A 19,790-nucleotide genomic window follows, 5' to 3' on the forward strand; every position below is an offset into this window, starting at 1 on the left:
TTACACTTGCCTAAATTTATGCATAATTTGAGTGTACAAGTGTTGCAGAATTGAAATACATTTCTATTATGACATAAATTTGGAACAGATAACATCATTAAGGGAAAGGAAATCATTGCCCATTGAGCAGAATGCAGAAAACATCCAACAAAGAAGTTTTATTCGGGCGATGCAGAAAATATCCATCCAAGGAGTTGTATTCGGGCAGTTTCCTAATGGTCGGGCAGATAGCCACATCTGGCCGTCTGGGGATCATGGATTGCGTGGCGAACAGGTACGATAAACGCGAGACCTTGGGTAACAGAAGGAATACTTCAACTGATCAACGAAAGAAGGAAGTGGAAAGGGAAAAATGGAAAGGCAGGAAATCGACAATATAATTCATTTAGAAATGAAAGGAACAGATGGTCCAGGGAAGCCAAAACGAATTGGCTGCAAGGAAATTGGAGAAATCGAAAAATAAATGGCTAATGGATAGGGTTGTGTTGGGGGAAGAGACCAAACAGCGAGGTCATCAATCTCATCGGCTTAGAGATGGACGGGGAAGGAAATCGGCAGTGCCCTTTCAAAAGGAACCATTCCGCCATTTGCTTGGAGCGATTTAGGGAAATTACGGAAAACCTAAATCAGGATGTCCGGACGCGGGATTGAACCGTCTTCCTCCCGAATGCGAGTCCAGTGTGCTAACCACTGTGCCACCTTTTTTTTTACCATATTTTGTTCTAAATTGTTCGCTAAATTGGTTCGTCGCGGACGTCCGATGACACTTTTCACTCAGTTTTTTACTATAGAGGGTAGCTAAACCCTCTGACTGAACACGCTGAGCTACCGTGCCGGCATCGTGCTCGCTAATGGCTATTGGAACCAATAATTCAGCAGAGAGAGAAGTCAAAACAACGTTAAATGAAAGCAAAAGCAAGGGTGCAAAAATAAAAATTGAAATGCAAACTCGAATGTTAAACGCAGCATAGGTGAAAGCTGGTAGGTGGAAAGAGTACGTTGAAGACTTCTAAGAGGAGGAGGAGTAGGCTCATAGCATTGATATGACATATCAGATGTGGAACCAGTTGTAGGACACATATTTAACTCAGATTTGGAAGATTAGCGATCAAGTAAGGTAGAAGGGCTGTATAATATCCCTTCGGAATTCCTTAAATATTTAGGGAAGGAGCAAACAACGTGATATACAAGCTCATTCGTAGCATTACGAGACAGGACACATACGATCATACTTTCGAAAACATGTCACACATACAATGCAGAAGACAGCAAAAGCAAATGATTGCGAACTATCGCACCTTCCGCTCAACAGCGCAAGCAAGGTGTTGACAATAATAATATACATAAGATAGAAGTATAAATTTTTTTATCTGTTAGACGACGATCACAGATAAAGCAAATGCACCAATGAGACAGTTTTGACGTGCCGCTTAACAATGAATGCAAGGGTTAAGGAAAATGAAGACGTGTTCATAGGATTTTTTGACCTAGAGAAAGCCTTCGTCAGTTAAACTCGTGGAACATGTTTGAAAATATGAGAAAAATGAAAATAAGCTATAACGAATGATCACTAATATACAACTCGTAAAAAAACCAACGGGGAAGAATAAGAACGGAACACCAAGACCGAAGTGCTCGGATTAGAAAGGGTAGAAGACAGGGATACAATCTTTCACTCCTACTGTTCAATCTATAAGTCGAAGGAGATGTGATAGAATTAAAAGGAAGGTTCAATATAGAGCTTAAAATTGAATATGAAAAGATATCAAGGACAAGATTCGCTGAAGACATTGCTATTCTTAGTGAAAATGAGAAAGACTTACATTCTCTATTGAATGGAATTAACAGTCTAATGAGTACGAAATATGGATTGAGAGTAAATCGAAGAGAGACGAAACTAATGAGAATTATCAGAAATGAGAAAAGTGAGATAATTAAATCAGGATTTGTGATCCTGAAGTAGTTGTTAAGTAATTGTGCTACCTAGGAAGCAAAAATCCCTCGACGGACGGAGCACTGAGGACATGAAAAACAGACTAGTACTAGCCAAAAGGACATTCCTCCCCCAGGAAGGTCTACTTGTAACAGACATAGGTCTTAAATTGACGAAGAATTGACCGGGAATGTACATCTGAAGCACAGCATTGTATGCTAGTGAAACATGCACTGGGAACAGTGAAACAAAAAAAGAATCGAAGGATTTGGGTTGTGTTGCTACAGACGAATGTTGAAATTACGTGGACTGATATGGTAATGAATGAGGTGGTTTCCCGCAGAATCGGAGAGGGGAGAAATATACTAAATTCAGTGAAAATCACGGAGGCTGTCAGGACATGTTCAGTTGAATAAACGGTCTAATAAGAACCGAATATGGGTTAAGAGTAAACCAAAGAAATACGAAAGTGGAATACTACAAAATTGATTAGTGATAAAAGTAACATAATAAGAGGTGACCACGATGGAGATAAAGTTAAGGACTTCTACATTGGGAGCAAAATAGCACGTTACGGACGATGCAAGTATTTCAGGAAAGTAGGGCATTCCTGGTCAATATAGTTCTACTTTTACCATACATAGACCTCAATTTGAGGAAGAAGTTTCTGTACTCAGTATTGTATGTTAGTGAATCATGGACTTTGCGAAAACCGGAAAAGAAAAGAATCGAAGCATTTGCATATGGCGGTATAGAAGATGTTCGAAATTCCATAGACAAATAAGGACGGGCGGATTTATACGCGAAGGCGGTGAATCATATGGTAGAGAAGAGGAGTCAGGATGACAGGACATGTGTTAACACATCTGGGAATAGCTTCTGTATTATTGGAGAAAGAAGTAAAGGGGAAAAACTGTATGGGAATATAGAGATTGGAGAACACCCAACAAATAATTTAGTACATTTCACGTAAGGAGAAGAGTTCGGCACAAGTGAGGAATTCGTGGTCAACAGCGTGGTACCAGTGAGGAAAAAAAGAAGAAAAAGAAAGGCGTTGCAATGTTCACAATCCTAGAGACCATATATCACACACTTTACTGTATTGCAACTCTTATTTCCTGCATGTTTTTCATCTTTCATCCCACTGTACTAATTATTGATTTCACGTTGAGATCACAAAATTCGCTATGTATTTATTCATTGGCGCACAAGCATATAACGAAAGAACACTTTCTTTTCATTTTGTTTCGCTAACTGCGATACTTTTATTCATCGTAGTTTTGAGGTTGACTATTGCTCTTTGAGAACATAGTCTCATATGGTTAGTAGTTAGGTGAATACATTAGATTTTCGTTCAACAAAATTTCTGCGTTGAAGGAAGTCGGCTATGTGCCCCAAATGAAACTGTAGAAGAAGAGATGGGGTGAACATATTTTTTAACCTCTTATAAACAGTACAGACGTTCTATGTACAATATACTATCAGTCAACCAAATCCATACACAAGACATATGTAGAATGGTAAGATACACATATAAAATTAAATAAAATTTTCTTGCAATTCACGTTTATGCTTCACATAGTTGTAATTTGTAATTGTTCTTGTGCTCGATTAGTTCACATTTATGCTTCATATCTTTGTCAATCCAAACTACCTTTGTGCTCAGTTGAGTTCGATACTGAGTGCGAAGAAACAGAAAAGAGTTCATTTACTCGTTACATCAAGAATGAAATTTTCACAATGCAGCGGAGTGTGTGCTGACATGAAACGTCGTGACAGATTGAAACTTTGCACTCTTAAGACTCGAACTCAAAACCTTTGTCTTTCGCAGGCAAATACTATTCCTACCCTTCTTTTAATCTCATTTCGTTACTTATTGATAGTTGCATTTGTTCGTGGCGGACTTCCCATGTTCATCGTTCATCCATTCACTCATTTTCTTCAATACCGAGGGACACAAGCCTCTGACCGAACACGCCGAGCTACCGTGTCGGTACCTACTGAGCTAGCCAAGAAGGACTCACGACCCTCTTCACAGCTTTACTTCAGACAATATCTCCCCTCCTACCTTCCAAACTTTACAGAAACTTGCAAGACTAGGGCTCCTGGATGACAGGATATTGCGGAGGCATTGTTTAGCCACACCCTTGGGCATATTTCCCAACGCCAGCGAAAGGCAAAGGTCCCTAATTCAAGTCTCGGTTCGATATATATTTTTCATGTACCAGGAAGTTTAATACCAGCGCATAAATCGCTGCAGAACGAAAATTTATTTCTGCAAACATCCCCTAGGCTACGGCAAAACCATGTCTCCGCAATATCCTTTCTTCTAGTAGCACTTGTCTTGCAAGTTTCACAACAGAGCTTCTGTTAAGTTTGTGAGGTGGGATGAAAGATACAGGCGGAAGAAAGCCTTTGAGGGACGGTCGTGAGTCGTGCTTGGCTATCTCAGATGGTGGAGTACTTGCCCGCCAGAGACAAACGTCCTGAGTTAGAGTCTCGTTTCGTTACACAGTTTTAATCGTTACGTAAAATACGATTCTATTTTTAAACGTTTACGTTGATCTCAAATAAGAAGCTAGGCACACCAAGGTGGGAAAACTGCATTAGTAATTTCTTCAATCGATTGTATAGTTCTTATAATTCAGGATCACTCTTACAGATTTTGTAGAATATGTACACTACTGGCCATTAAATTTGCTACACCAAGAAGAAATGCAGATGATAAACGGGTATGCATTGCACAAATGTATTACACTAGAACTCACATGTGATTACATTTTCACGCAATTTGGGTTCATAGATCCTGAGAAATCAGTACCCAGAACAACCACCTCTGAACGAAATAACGGCCTTGATACGCCTGGGCATTGAGTCAAACAGAGCTTGGATGGCGTGTACAAGTACAGCTGCCCATGCAGCTTCAACACGATACCACAGTAGTGACTGGCGTATTGTGACGAGCCAGTTGCTCCGCCACCATTGACCAGACGTTTTCAGTAGGTGAGAGATCTGGAGAATGTGCTGGCCAGGGCAGCAGTCGAACAATTCCGTTATCTAGAAAGGCCCCTACAGGAACGGCAACATGCGGTCGTGCATTATGCTGCTGAAATGTAGGGTTTCGCAGGGATCGAATGAAGGGTAGAGCCACGGGTTGTAACACATCTGAAATGTAGCGTCCACTGTTCAAAGTGACGTCAATGCGAACAAGAGGTGACCGAGACGTGTAACCAATGGCACCCTATACCGTCACGCCCGGTGAACGCCAGTATGGCAATAACGAATACATGCTTCCTTGTGCGTCTACCGCGATGTCACCAAACACGGATGCGCCAATCATGGTGCTCTAAACAGAACCTGGAACCATCCGAAAATAATGACGTTTTGCCATTCGTGCATCCAGGTTTGTCGCTGAGTACACCATCGCAGGCGCCCCTGTCTGTGATGCAGCGTCAAGTGTAAACGCAGCCATGGTCTCCGAGATGATAGTCCATGCTGCTGCAAACGTCGTCGAACTGTTCGTGCAGGTGGTTGTCGTCTTGCAAACGTCTCCATCTGTTGACTCAGGAATCGAGACGTGGCTGCACGATCAATTACACCCATGCGGACAAGATGCCTGTCATCTCGACTGCTAGTGATACAAGGCCGTTGGAATCCAGCACGGCGTTCCCTATTACCCTCGTGAACCCACCGATTCCATATTCTGCTAACAGTCATTGGATCTCGACCAACGCAAGTAGCAATGTCGCGATACGATAAACCGCCATCGCGATAGGCTACAATACGTCCTTTATCGAAGTCGGGAACGTGATGGTACATGGTACGCATTTCCCTCCTTACACGAGGCATCACAGCAACGTTTCACCAGGCAACGCCGGTCAACATCTGTTTGTGTATGAGAAATCGGTCGGAAACTTTCCTCATGTGAGCACGTTGTAGGTGTCGCCACCGGCGTCAGCCTTGTGTGAATGCTCTGAAAGGCTAATCATTTGCATATCACAGCATCTTCTTCCCGTCGGTTACATTTCACGTCTGTAGCACGTCATCTTCGTGGTGTAGCAATTTTAATGGCCAGAAGTATGATTATCATATGAATACTTTTATAAAAGGTTAACATTCATATTTAATTTCTCAGGCATGCTCCACATACATCTCCTCACTATGGGCCTACAGAATCATAGTGCACATAATCTTGCGGTGAATTAACATAGTCCAGTTAAGCTTGTAACTAATTTCCTCTTATTAGAGAGGCCGATGAACAAAAGATTTACAGCACTTTGCTGTTGGAGAGCAGTAAACCACTTGACGTTAATAACATTTTTCTACTTACAATTTCTTTACAAGTCTTTCATCTTCAGTATCAAATCGGAGGGCGGGTTGATAGTTCATCAGATAACTGCTGCAGCTCATGTGCATCTATAGTTCTAAGAGTTTCATATCTTTCACATATATTTCAGACACTGTTCCGAACTGACGAAATGTATATTTTCTTCCAGTATAAAATAAATTTCGTCATTTTAGTAGATGTTCAAGACTCTTTTTTGCTGCGTCGCCTGAAACATGAATCTTGCTTATAAGGAATACTTACTCAAGGAGCTGGGTACTTAGACTAACAATCGAAGTTTCTATCACGTGTCAAGAGGTAGTTCCCACTAATCAATGAAACAGAGAAACAAACTTTCTGGGAACTGTGGTTTCAGACAAAAATACTATTGCGTTTAAAAACCCCTTTTTTCCAGTATATGGATCGGTAAAGGCTTAGAGATGTTGTTGCGCCGCTAAAAAATTGTAATTTCCCTAATTTAAGGCCATTGAACAAAAAGTAGATTGTGGCGTTTTATGTCTCAATCAGCTCAGCGTTTTACCGTGGACAAGCACTGTGTTGTATAAAACAGCTGAGATGAACTGTAGGTCGCTGAAGCCTTTTTATTATGTTCTGACAGTTGACAATATTGTACCTATTTTTATTTCTAAACCTCATAATGGAAGATCACTACTTTCGATTCGCACAGAAACCAAAGGGAAGAAATGTCGTGAGAAACAACGAAAAAGATGACAATTCTGCCGGAGCTGGTGTTACCGTCTATTCAGTAAGTAAGAGGAATGACTTCAGCGATTGTAGTGTAATTAAGTAATTATGAAGATTCATTACTTGAATAAGGACTTTTCATTTCGTATGGAGACATATTCCAATAAATTACAATGCATAGTAGCCCAACAATTGAAATGTGAGCTCGCAGTTTTGGTTTAGCGATTAAACAAAAAAATTTAACTGCTTCAATGTGTCTTACATATAACATTTTATTGGACACTGTTACCTGATGTAATCAAAACATTAAGAGTTTACAAGGCAGATGTCGCATTAAATCGAAATTTAGTTGATGCGGGGAAGTAAACAGACCTCCCTCAAGCTAATGTACAAAGGCATTCATATGTCTTAGAGCTACATGCTACAGACAAGAAAGGAACTGTATAGATTATTATCACTTTAAGATGCTTATGAGGCAATGATATAAATAATAACATTTATTATGTGTAATTTGATTGGTGCGTCAGTTCCTACCTTCACTGAAATCTTACGTTGTAGATGTGACGAAGTGGGGACGATAAAAGCCAAAGGAATGTCGTATGGTCGCTAAGATTCGCAGTATACATTACTGGTCAGGTGAAAAACTTCGGAACTTCCGTTAAACTGTTTTCTTGTGACTTTGTTGTACGTAGGAAAAGATAGTCTAAATGCCAGAAATCTGTAATGGAATGGAGGAGCTGCAGAGGGTCAGTGATGGATGGTCAGTGATGGATGCAGGGATTTACATTTGACCCTGACCGCTTAGAAATGTAACTGAGCATAAAGATGCGGAAAGGCCGACTGTTATTCAATTTCGCTATTGGAAATAAACCACATGAACAGCAAAAAGTCCAAAATCATGCATCCCTTACGAACTAAGGTGCAACCACTTCATAACACTACCGACAGCAACACCATGTGTCACACAGATGTCTTAAAGGCTGAAAGAAATACAATGAACGAAAGAAGGTAGCTTGCAAAACGATCGTTTAACTGATTCTTTGGTATTGCTTGTTAACAGTGGTGTCTTCAGAGGTATAAAAATGAGAGGAGATATGGAAGATTGAAGGATACGTGATGTGTTTTGTCATGAGTCCGTTTAGTAAACGCGAGCGTATTATGGAGTTGCTCATGAATCTTTACTGGCTGAAAGTACATGAGAGACATTATGCTTTATTGCTGAAAACAAAGACTTACAGGCTTACTTCTACTACATACCTCTTGCGCAATGATAAAAATGGTAAGACAGAAGTCGTTGAACTGAGATTTAAAGTGATTCTTGCAGTTCCCAATTGGTCAGCAGCGTGGGATATGGGTACATGGGGGAGGAAGATGGAGCGTGATAATCGTATTCGACGAACTTTCTGTTACACACTGAACGATGTTTGCAGAGTAGTCGTGTAGATGCACGTACGCTATATTGCAAAAAATTTTAATTTATCGAGTAAAAATTGGGTGTTGTCAACGTGGACTGTGTTGCTCATTCTCTAGTGTTTTTTTGGTTATTGTCTTGCCAGTTAAGTACTAGTGAGGGGATGGAATTGTAGTTTACTCCATGAGTGGGAAAATTTTTAAGATGACTTCCTGAATGACTCTCATTAACTGAGTATTAAGCTTAATATCCTGGATCAGTTATTGCGCTCCTATTGGAGCAGGAAGAATACGAATATGATCTTACTTTTTTTGGAAAAAGACTGTGACGAAAATGTGGGGTACCAGCTGGTTCATTAATAGAGGACTTTTGTAGGTTCTGGCTCATTTATCCCCAAGCAAAAATCTACATAAATCACAAAATCCCTCGAATGTCCTCAGAATTTCATGATTTATTTCGTATTTGTGTCAGAAAAATAGCCCGGAACCTACAAAAGTATTCTACTTTCTTGCGGCTCATACATCTCAGTCCTGAGAAAAATAAATAAGTAAATGAAAAGGGAAAAGACCAGTTCACTATAATATCTATGTTATATATTATTTTTGTTTTATTTTGTATTTTTGAAATTCATATGTTTTCTATTCCTACTTTTTTTTGTATCCCTTAATGATTCTAGGAAGAATATTTACCCACCCTGAGATTCTATACATAATTTTCTTTTCAGATAAAGTAAGTGAGATAAAAATATTAATGGAATTCACATTAAAAATTCCACATCATGAAATTCATTATTACTATTTTTAAATTTCTTCATTCCCTTGTGTCCCAATTTAGTGCCTCCATCTTCAAAAAATTGAAAATCCCAATTAGTTATTGTTTACAAACATCTGTCTGGTAAGATAGTCTTAAACTCGTTATTAAGCTCCTTACAAATTTTCTCCCCACGTCTAGTATTCAGATATTCGCAACAAGTAATGTTATACAAGACATTTACCTCCAGCTCACTAAATTTTTTTAAAGAAATTAGAATTGCCTGCATTATTGAGCTTCTTGATTAATGGCTCCGTATATATAGAAAAAGTTTTATTAATAAATTTCAGCAAAACCTTCAGGCTCACGAAGGAAACTCTGGAGAGGTTTTCGGCTTCTCTCACTCTTCTGTTTCTCATCTATTCTCCCTGCGGGGATTTCAGAAGACCTGCTCGAAGTCCAAGTCCACTGCCGTGTCGTGATGATCCAGCAGCTTGATGATAGCTGCCCCTTCTTGAAATTGTTACGCAACATTTTTAATTAAAGTGGCAGTACTTGGATAGCAGCGGCTTAATAGAGCAGTTACGATGATTTGCAACCCAAATGGCTCTGAGCGCTATGGGACTCAACTGCTGAGGTCATTAGTCCCCTAGAACTTAGAACTAGTTAAACCTAACTAAGGACATCACACACATCCATGCCCGAGGCAGGATTCGAACCGTAGCGGTCTCGCGGTTCCAGACTGCAGTGCTTAGAACCGCACGGCCACTTCGGCCGGCATTTGCAACAGAGTTCTGAGGCGTCCGCCAGTTCCCAGCATGGGTGCCTCACCGGCAACAAATGATGCCTGTTCACAGTTTGCTTATATAGAGCTAAGTGGTGTACAATCTACATACTAAAACATACTACTTCCTTCAATTTATATTGGGTACAAATACGAGTACATGATTTCTCTGCATGACTGGGTTCTTCAGAAGAGACCAATTGTAAACAACAAGTAAATATGTATGTGAACACCCAAATTAAGATTAAAAAAGAATATTTTACGTGAAAAACGATGTATATTTGAAACTGCAGCTTTATCAGTGCGCTTTAACCAAACTCAAACGCTTCGAAGTACTGGGTCAGGGTTTTAAGTACACATCATTCACGATTTCACAAACTTTATTTTCATTAAAAGAAACACAGAGAAACAGTTTCTGAGATTAGCAACAATTACACTAAACAGCAATTAGGAAGGAGACAACAGTTTGGATATAGGGCCTTTAATCAGATTGTTACTTTTTACAGACAAGCCTACAAACTGGAAAATTATTAATGTCAAATTTTGAGTAATTATTATTATCAGCCGGCCTGAGTGGCCGAGGGGTTCTAGGCGCTACAGTCTGTAACCGCGCGACCGCTACAGTAACAGGTTCGAAACCTGCCTCGGGCATGGATGTGTGTAATGTCCTGTTAGGTTTAAGTATTTTTAAGTTCTAGAGGGACTGATGACCTCAGAAGTTAAGTCCCATAGTGCTCAGAGCCATTTGAACCATTTTATTATTATCATTTAAACCATAGACTGTATGTATTTTAACAAAGGGCGCAGCTTGGGGGAGCAGTAATGGGAGCAAACAAGTCAAATTCTGTTTTCCATTACCTTTTACAAGAACGTTACAAACTTGCCCCACTGAGCCGGCTCAACATTTAAACAAACGTGGAACTAAAGTGTAACGGCCTGAATTTTAAAATTGAAAAAAAAAAAAATGAAATTTAAGGTCTAGGCCGCTTCTATATCCCCAGAGAGAAACACATTCCTGCTCCGTAGCTACCCTTAGAATCCAACGAATGATGAAATAAATTTAATATTTGGCGGTATCAAGGAACTCTGCCCCATGCAAGATCTGTCACAACATACTGCTAGAATGTTCAGCAGAGGAAAATCCTTTAAGCATGAAGTTTGAGCTAAGTAATGTAGATTATTAGCTTTTGCTCTTACAACATTAAATAGAACCCAAAAGGGCGACGACACGCTAAAATAAGAAATAACTAAAAGCAGTCTGTTTCCATCTAGACACCGCGCCTATGAAATACAGTCAGCTGAGGCAAAACCAAGCACGAGGTCCGAAAAGCTACTGCCGTTACATCCCCCGTCATTAAAGAAAGGGTGGGTGCCACATTAAATAAACTACTAAACTAAATGAGTGAGCAGTTCACAATAAGAGTAGCTTCGCGTAGTAATTAGAAAAAAAGAACGTGACCAAAATTAAAAACATATAACACTGTTAAATAAAGAGGTACCAAACTAAAATAGAATAACTGTCCTCTTACATCCTTAGAATGTGAAAAGCAGCAATTAGATAAAGGACTTACGAGATTACAATTACGTAGGTTTAGGAGAGGCGAGCTCCACTGACCGCTTAGGCCATTAGAATGTGGAATACAGCAGTTGCATCAAACATGTAATAAATTACAATTACATAACCTGGCGTGTGGCGACCTCTTCAGCGAAAATGAGGCAGGTTGGCGTTGCATGTAGAGGAACAGTTGCGAAGACAGTACGGTCCCAGAGTCCCATAAGGCGGCATACCATGCTATTCATAACGCTGGAGTCGCCAAAAGGCGCGTCTAAGTCGAGGCCACCACAGCAGTCACAGCCCTTATGTATAAACCCGACGCATGCATTGTTAACGACCCAAGTGTCCGTGAGTCTTTAGCGTCTGGGAGTCTTTAGCATTTGAGATTTTTGTGTCTGAGCTTTTACCGTAGGAGTTCTGAATATTCGAGTCTCTCAAGTTAACGCGCGAAATAGTAAACTTAATTGGAAGCCGGCCTCATTAAAGGTATATTTTTTTGACTTTCGATTATGGACCCTGATTGGACATTTATTATCGGACATAAGTATGACTATGCATCATAATTAAATCAAAAATGCAGAGTTCATAAAAACTGAGTTAAAGGAAAAACTATAGTGTCCTAGATTTCCAACAAAGTATCACGAGTGAGCCGTATATCGGATTCTCTCTGGACAGTAATAATAATAATAATAATAATAGTTTATACTTATTAGTATTAAAGGGAATAATTTTCAACTGACATAACATCGTGCTGTGTTAAATGAAACCTGTGACCTTTGAAGGAAATAATTCGGTGTACGTGGGCTACGTATATCAAAGCTATCAATTGATTTTGAAACGCGAATCGGCCGCCTAGTAACTGTTAATGGGCATGTTTGATGGCAACCGCTAAACAACGCAGTTCTCCGATGGTAATAATTTGTTGAAATATTGGCCGGCCGCGGTGGTCTAGCGGTTCTGGCGCTGCAGTCCGGAACCGCGGGACTGCTACGGTCGCAGGTTCGAATCCTGCCTCGGGCATGGGTGTGTGTGATGTCCTTAGGTTAGTTAGGTTTAAGTAGTTCTAAGTTCTAGGGGACTTATGACCTAAGATGTTGAGTCCCATAGTGCTCAGAGCCATTTGAACCATTTGTTGAAATATTGACTGCCATGACAGATAGTGTTGTGTCGCCTCGCTTTCACGTATCTCGTCGAGGTGAAGAATACTGGCTGGGCACAGATAAAGGACTTTACACTTTCCCTGATCGTGGAAGTGTCAGTAGGTAGCAATAGGAGACGTAGCAAATGGCGTGGCAACGTGGGGCCCGAAGGTAACAAATCAACAATACACAGTCTATACACGTGATTTTTTTGTGAATTATTTAGTGACTGTATACAAACGAAGTAACCGTTCGTGTAAACTTGTTCGTTGGGTTGTTGGTTGGGTTGTTTGGGGAAGTGACCAGATAACGAGGTCATCGGTCTCATCGGATTAGGGAAGGACGGGGAACGGAGTCGGCCATGCCATTTCAAAGGAACCATCCCGCCATTTGCCTGGACGCTTTAGGGAAATAACGGAAAACCTAAATGAGGATGGCCGGACGCGGGATTGAACCGTCGTCCTCCCGAATGCGAGTCCAGTGTGCTAGCCACTGCGCCACCTCGCTCGGTAACTTGCTCGTGTTACATGTTGTCTGCCTTCGAGGAACTACTCCCGAAGTGACAGGAAGGAAGTACTACAAAGAACTGAAAGCGATAGACTTCGAGCCTGAGGGAGGCACACATACAGGTGTTATGAAAGATACAAAACCTAAAAGTGTATCGAAATAATTGACAAGCTTGCCGTAATAATTTATATCTAAAAGTTGAGTCATGGCTCATTGTGCTTCAGTTAAATGTATTGTAACAGCTGGTGTACGACTACGGCAAGTTTGCCGCGTTGTCAATTGATATTGTACCTCAGACAGTTTTTGTGTGTCGTGTATCTATAGTTGTTCAAATGGTTCAAATGGTTCTGAACACTAAGGGACTTAACATCTGAGGTCATCAATCCCCTAGAACTTAGAACTAGTTAAACTTAACTAACCTAAGTATATCACACACATCCATGCCCGAGACAGGATTCGAACCTGCAACCGTAACGGTCGCGCGGCTCCAGACTGAAGCGCCTAGAACCGCACGTCCACAACGGTCGTCTCGGTAGTTGTGTTAGTGTTGATTGTTAATAATTTTTAGTATTTGACCATGTCAACGAAGGCCTATAGGTTGAGAGGATATGAACGAAGATATGACTGAGTAACAAGGAATTTAGATGGATGATAACGGAATAGAAAAGTATTTCCTGAACAGAAGAATCGGGCAGGAGAATTAGAATCATCGAATGGAACCGGAATAGACTCGTCGGTGTTTGCGACGGAAACGACTGAAAGTAACACTGTCGCAATGTCTTTTACCCATAGTGATTCCACTCTATAACTCAGAAGAATGTGTAAGCCTACAAATGAAGAAGGATGGATATTCTGTCTGACTTTTTAATTATTCAAGGAGGAGATAGCACGGACTAATCAGAAACGGGAGGTACAAGAACAGAAACAATCGGAAGAATGGGATAAAAATTATCAAGAATTTAATGTAGCGATAGTCCGCCCCAATAGTTCAGTGGTCAGAGCGAGGGACTGTTATGCCAAGGGGCCTGGGTTCGATTCCCGGCTCGGTCGGAGATTTTCTCCGCCCAGGGACTGGGTGTTGTGTTGTCTTCATCATCATCATCTCATCCCCATCGACGCGCAAGTCGCCGAAATGGCGTCAACTAAAAATACTTGCAACGGGCTTCCAGTCTACCAGACGGGATGCCTTAGCCACACGATATTTCCATTTCTCAGGAGGAGATAATAAAAGCTAATCGGCAACGGGAGGTACAAGAACGAAAACACAGGCCAGAACGGTGTCAGAAAGACCGACAAGTTAAGGAGGAAATCAAACAGGCGATTGAATATTTAGAGCCTCAAAATAAGGAATTCGACAAACTGAGACTGGACTTGAGGTCAGCAAGTCGTAAACAGTTACATTACGGGGATCGGTAAATTCTTTAGAGAAGGATGTGAAAGAGATACATAAAGAGTAGTCTAACGTGTCGGATAGAACATATGATCTATCGATTAAAGTAAAAGACCTACAGTTAACGAGCCAAAAGTATGTTGACAATTATTTAATGGGTCAGACGAAAAACATTGAGGAAGAAATGTCCGAGTGGATAGAGACGAAACCAAAAGAAGTACAATCCCAAGTACAGAGCGCTGTAGAATGAGTAAGTAAATCGATCAAGCAGGAATCACCGATACCCGGAATAATCGAAATCATAGAAAAATTTAAAGCCGAGTTTTATAATGTTAAAGAAAAGATAATCTCAGAAATTCCCGCTTGGCAGATTGAAGTCAACAATCGATTATCGCGTATGGAAGGTGCGTCAACTGAGCTACAATCGCTGGATAAGTTGTCCGATCAACGTTCACCGATTAGTATCAAGATAAAGAAAGGAGGTGGAACAACTGCCAGGAGAAATCAGTCAGCAATAGCGAAGATTCAGATTATGGAAATGGACATTTTGACCGTCTAATTTCAGCTTCATCGGCAAAAGTTGAAAAATTACAGGGTGTATCAAAAAGAATCATCGATTTAAAATAATCATAGCTATTATGTTATTTGAGATATGTGGGTGAAAAACGGCAAACTGAAGCCTGCAAGTTGCCTTGTTGTACTGGATCAAGAGAGGCATACGTTGCAATTCTAAGTCGTGGTCAGAAAAATGTTCCGTGATTTAGTGAGCACATTACGTCAGAGCTAACTGATGTCGAATGTGGGCAAACTGTTGAAGCTCCTGCCTCTGCCATGGATGTGTGTGATGTCCTTAGGTTAGTTAGGTTTAATTAGTTCTAAATTCTAGGCGACTGATGACCTGAGAAGTTAAGTCTCATAGCGCTCAGAGCCATTTTGTTGAAGCTCCTATGCCGGGTGCTTCTGTAACCAAGTTTATGTGGCAGTTTATCGCAGACTATCATGCAACCTATTTTATATTGTAATGTACACATACCATTAGTCAGTACAGTAGATCCTTTATCGCTGCATGAAAACTGTAAATGACTGCACAACTAATTACTTCTTCTCTTCTTTTCCTTTTATTGTGGCTATTACTTTCTGCAGACTTGGGAGCTCTTTGTAGCTGGCTCGGGACGTGGAAGAAAACTTAAAAGAACCAGAGAGTCATTAACTTGTTCAGTTCTGAAAGCAGTCCTCCCAGGCAGGCAGAGGACAAAGACTTCACCATGTCCCATCTCCGTACAGTCGGTGCCTCCGGGGCAGCCTGATTGCTATAACCTACTTTGTGCGAGACACTACGAGGAATTCTTTCAGGAATGATAAAAAATCTGAAACCAGGTGTAACACTCACAAAAAGAGAGCATGGGATCAGCCATTTTCTGCGGCCATGCCACGAAAGAGGCCATGCCACGACAGAAATTTAAATCCATGTAACAGGGACTCTGACTGGCTAATCATAATTTCTTATTTCGGTAGGAGGCACTTTTTCCCACACGTGTCTACATGCGAGCCCTCGACTAGTCAGTGTTACAAACCTTTCATTAAGTGGAACCATCATTGGTTAATCAAGACAAAAACTGTGTGACTGGGAATCTGCTAAAATTACTTGTAAACTTATTTTTGGTCTCCACTCTCAAGGTTTCCTGCAATTGGCCGGAGAGTTTTCTATGCTGGCAAAACCAGCGAAGTTTCGAAGCGTGAAGTGATAGGATACTTCCTATCGGGATGTCGAGGACTAGGTACCTGATGCCAAGGCATAACAGACAGGGAGCCGTCATATTACGATAGAGTACAGAGGGCGAATTGGAATCATAATTTCCAGCCGATACTGACGCCGTCTTCCACATTCACGCCGTATACGAGTTATAAGGATGAGCCGGCGATGCTGTCGCTAAATCAACTGGGATATGAGGCAAGTTTACTTACATTAGGATTTTTAATTGGACGGTTGTAACTTCACAGCCAGCTAATTGCTTCCATCATGCACTTTGGCTATACTACCGGTGTTCATACTTTATCTTCTGCGTTCGTTCTTTAAACCACTAACCGAACGTACAGTCACTGACCATTCCATGATGTAGTTTCCTGTTATGTTTTCACGTTGCCACCAATATGTGACAAAGCCATATTTCGTAATCACAGCCATTTTATCTGCTTATTGAATGTTTATACACCGGGTGATCGTAATTAAACTTTCCCTACTTAACACGTTATAACACGGAATCTAAACACTGTACGAATCCAGGCTTGGAGTATAAATGTCCAGAGTTAGGGGTGCATGATTTCCATGCGTCACAGCGTCACCGTGCTGTTTCAACGACGGCCATCAGGTGCCATGATCAGTCATTGTTCTTCATAGTGTCACACACCTGACCACTCTCAGTGCACTTGTTGACGTGTCAACATTAGTTTGGACAAAAGGTTCCAAAATGGCTCTGAGCGCCATCGGAGTTAACATCTATGGTCATCAGTCCCCTAGAACTTAGAACTACTTAAACCTAACTAACCTAAGGACATCACACACATCCATGCCCGAGGCAGGATTCGAACTTGCGGCCGTAGCGGTCACGCGGATCCAGACTGAAGCGCCTAGAACTGCACGGCCACACCGGCCAGCTGGACAAAAGGAGCAGGTCATTATTGGTGTAGCTCTGTTATCAAAACAACAGCAATGCTGCAACTGCACTTAGAGGATACCGCCGGCTGAAAGGATTGCAGAAGGGTCCTCTTTCTCCACCTGCTGTGGGGAGCATAATGAAGTTCGAATCGACTGAAGAACTGGGCGTCGCTCCGGGAAGAGGCCGTCGAACGGTTACACAATAGGTGGCTGTTTAAATCGCTGTTGCTATGGACGACAACGCTGACAGCAATTCCCGATCGTTAGGCAGTGCGCTTGCTGTGTCACGACTGGATAGAAGGTGCTACGAACCATTCTGAAATGGTATCCGTACAAGATCCATATTGCACATCAGCTTGCACCACAGGGCGCACAACGACGTGTTGACTTCGCTCTCCACTTTCGCGGAAGCGCGAACGTTGACGTTGTACCATACTACAGACAGATAAAGCTCATTTTTCTCTGATGGGTGAGGTGAGTACACAAAATTGCCGAGTGTGTGGGTGTGGATATTCACCTCGTCATTGTGCATGAAGTTCCTCTGTATGGTGAACGTGTCACCATATGGTGTGGCTTCACGCCTACGTTCATCATTGGCCCATTCCTTTATGAAGAGGTTAAGGCTCAAGGTCTAGAGGCGTGCAGTGTGACTGGTCACCGTTACTGCGATATGCTTCTCCATCATGTCATACCTGCCTTAGACAGAGACGTATTGAACTTAGCAGTTTTCATGGAAGATGGGGCACAAGCGCACATCACTCGTGAAGTTCACCTGCTTCTTCGATACACATTTGAAAAAGATCGAATTATCAGCCGATCGTTTCCAAATACTTGGTCGGCTCGATCACCTGATCTCACTCTCTGTGATTTCTGGTTGTGTGCTACCTGAAGGACAGGATTTACCATGGAACATTCACACAAGTGCTGATCTGAAGCGCAGCATACCAAGAGAGGTACCCAGCATACCTATGGACATTCTTCGTTCTCGAGCGCAGAACGCAATCCTACGCTTTCAGACTTCTATGGACACTGATGGGCACCATATTGAGCCTCTTCTGTAGAAGTAATGATGCCAGTGTGTAATAGTACGATTACCGTAGCAGTACAGATTCTGCATTATTTCTCTTCCCCATGTGCATACACTAATGCTACCAAGTTTGGTCCTCGTACAGTTATTAGTTCCCGTGTTATAACGTGTTAAATAGGGAATCTTTAATTATAATCACTTAGTATTTATTTCAGTTGATATTTCCTTTGTTTGAATTTATACGGTAAGAAACCAAGTTGTTATAGATGCCACTAGTTTCCTTTGTATTTGGGGAATGAAGTCTATTGGTCGGATGAGTCTTGTTTCGCACTGTTTTCTACGTAAGGTCCAGCTTACCTCCTAGAAGTGAAACATGTTAGAGGTTCAGTATTGATTTGGCAGCCATATCGTGGGATTCAATGGGTTGCATGGTTACTCTGCAAGCTAGCATCATTGTCAAGGGTTGTGAGGCCGTTTTGGATGATCAGAGCTGTTCTATGGTTCAATGTTGTTCCCCCATGGTGAAGCTTTGTTCCAAGACGGCACGGTCCCTGTTCACATAGACTGCATCGTCTAGGACTGGTCTGTGAAGCCAAACCTGAATTTTTGCATCTTCCCTGGCCAGCTCAGACACTATTTTTCAGTATTATTGGGCCGTTGTGGTTTACTTTGAAGAGAAGTCAATATTCAACTCCATCGTTGCTACCTAAACATGACACTAATTTGCAGGACGAATGGTGTAATAATCCTCGGAGTCTTTTCGCGACAGCATACATGATAAAACGTTCTCGGTTTTCTAGCCGCGCCAGTTCGAATAAAATCCTCGAGCTTTCGATGGCAGAATTGACGCGGCTGGAAAACCGAGGATGTTTCATTCATGGTGTAAGTATCCCTCCGAAATTAAACAGGACGTGCATTTAACCATTGCAAGACGACTGGAAGCTGCTTTGAGTGCCATCGAGTTTCCTATTCCTACTACACACAATAACGTGTTGTGATTTTGTTGTTTCCATATTGTCGTCCATCTCTGTGAAGAATTACAGCATGACCATAAAGCATTCATCGCCAAACTTTTTGAATTACTTACTGTAGTTACTTTAATGTATGAGCCTCTCGATTTGCGTTGATCTTTCGGCGTCTTGTCAATAAAATCCACCCAGAGGACACTCTTACAGTCCCAAAAATTCATAACATGGGTTTCCATTTTGGCAGAGTTCTCTTTAATTTATTGGATGATTGGTGGCAATGTCACTCGTGTTATTGGAACTTGTTTCTAGCGTGAAGTGAAACATCTTGTCCCATCACGAATAACCATTTGATCGAGAAAGATAATACGATCTGTGTGATATCAAGCCAAAAATATCAGTACTCTCCCTGTCCGATGGGTTTTGTATTGGTCATTCATCAGCTAGGTAACGTATCTAGCACAAATCTTGCTGCAGTCAAGGTCTTCAGACACAGGTCAACTATGTGAATAAGGAGATATATTAGAGACATTTTCGTCTTCGCTTAATCCAAGTCGTTTGTGATGAGTGCCGACGTCCACATCCTGTTTTGTGTTGAGCAACATCTCGCACTACGTCTTCAAATTTGTTTCGTTCAGTAGTGC

Source organism: Schistocerca americana, chromosome 5, assembly GCF_021461395.2.
Source record: "Schistocerca americana isolate TAMUIC-IGC-003095 chromosome 5, iqSchAmer2.1, whole genome shotgun sequence".
NCBI classification, from domain to species: domain Eukaryota; kingdom Metazoa; phylum Arthropoda; class Insecta; order Orthoptera; family Acrididae; genus Schistocerca; species Schistocerca americana.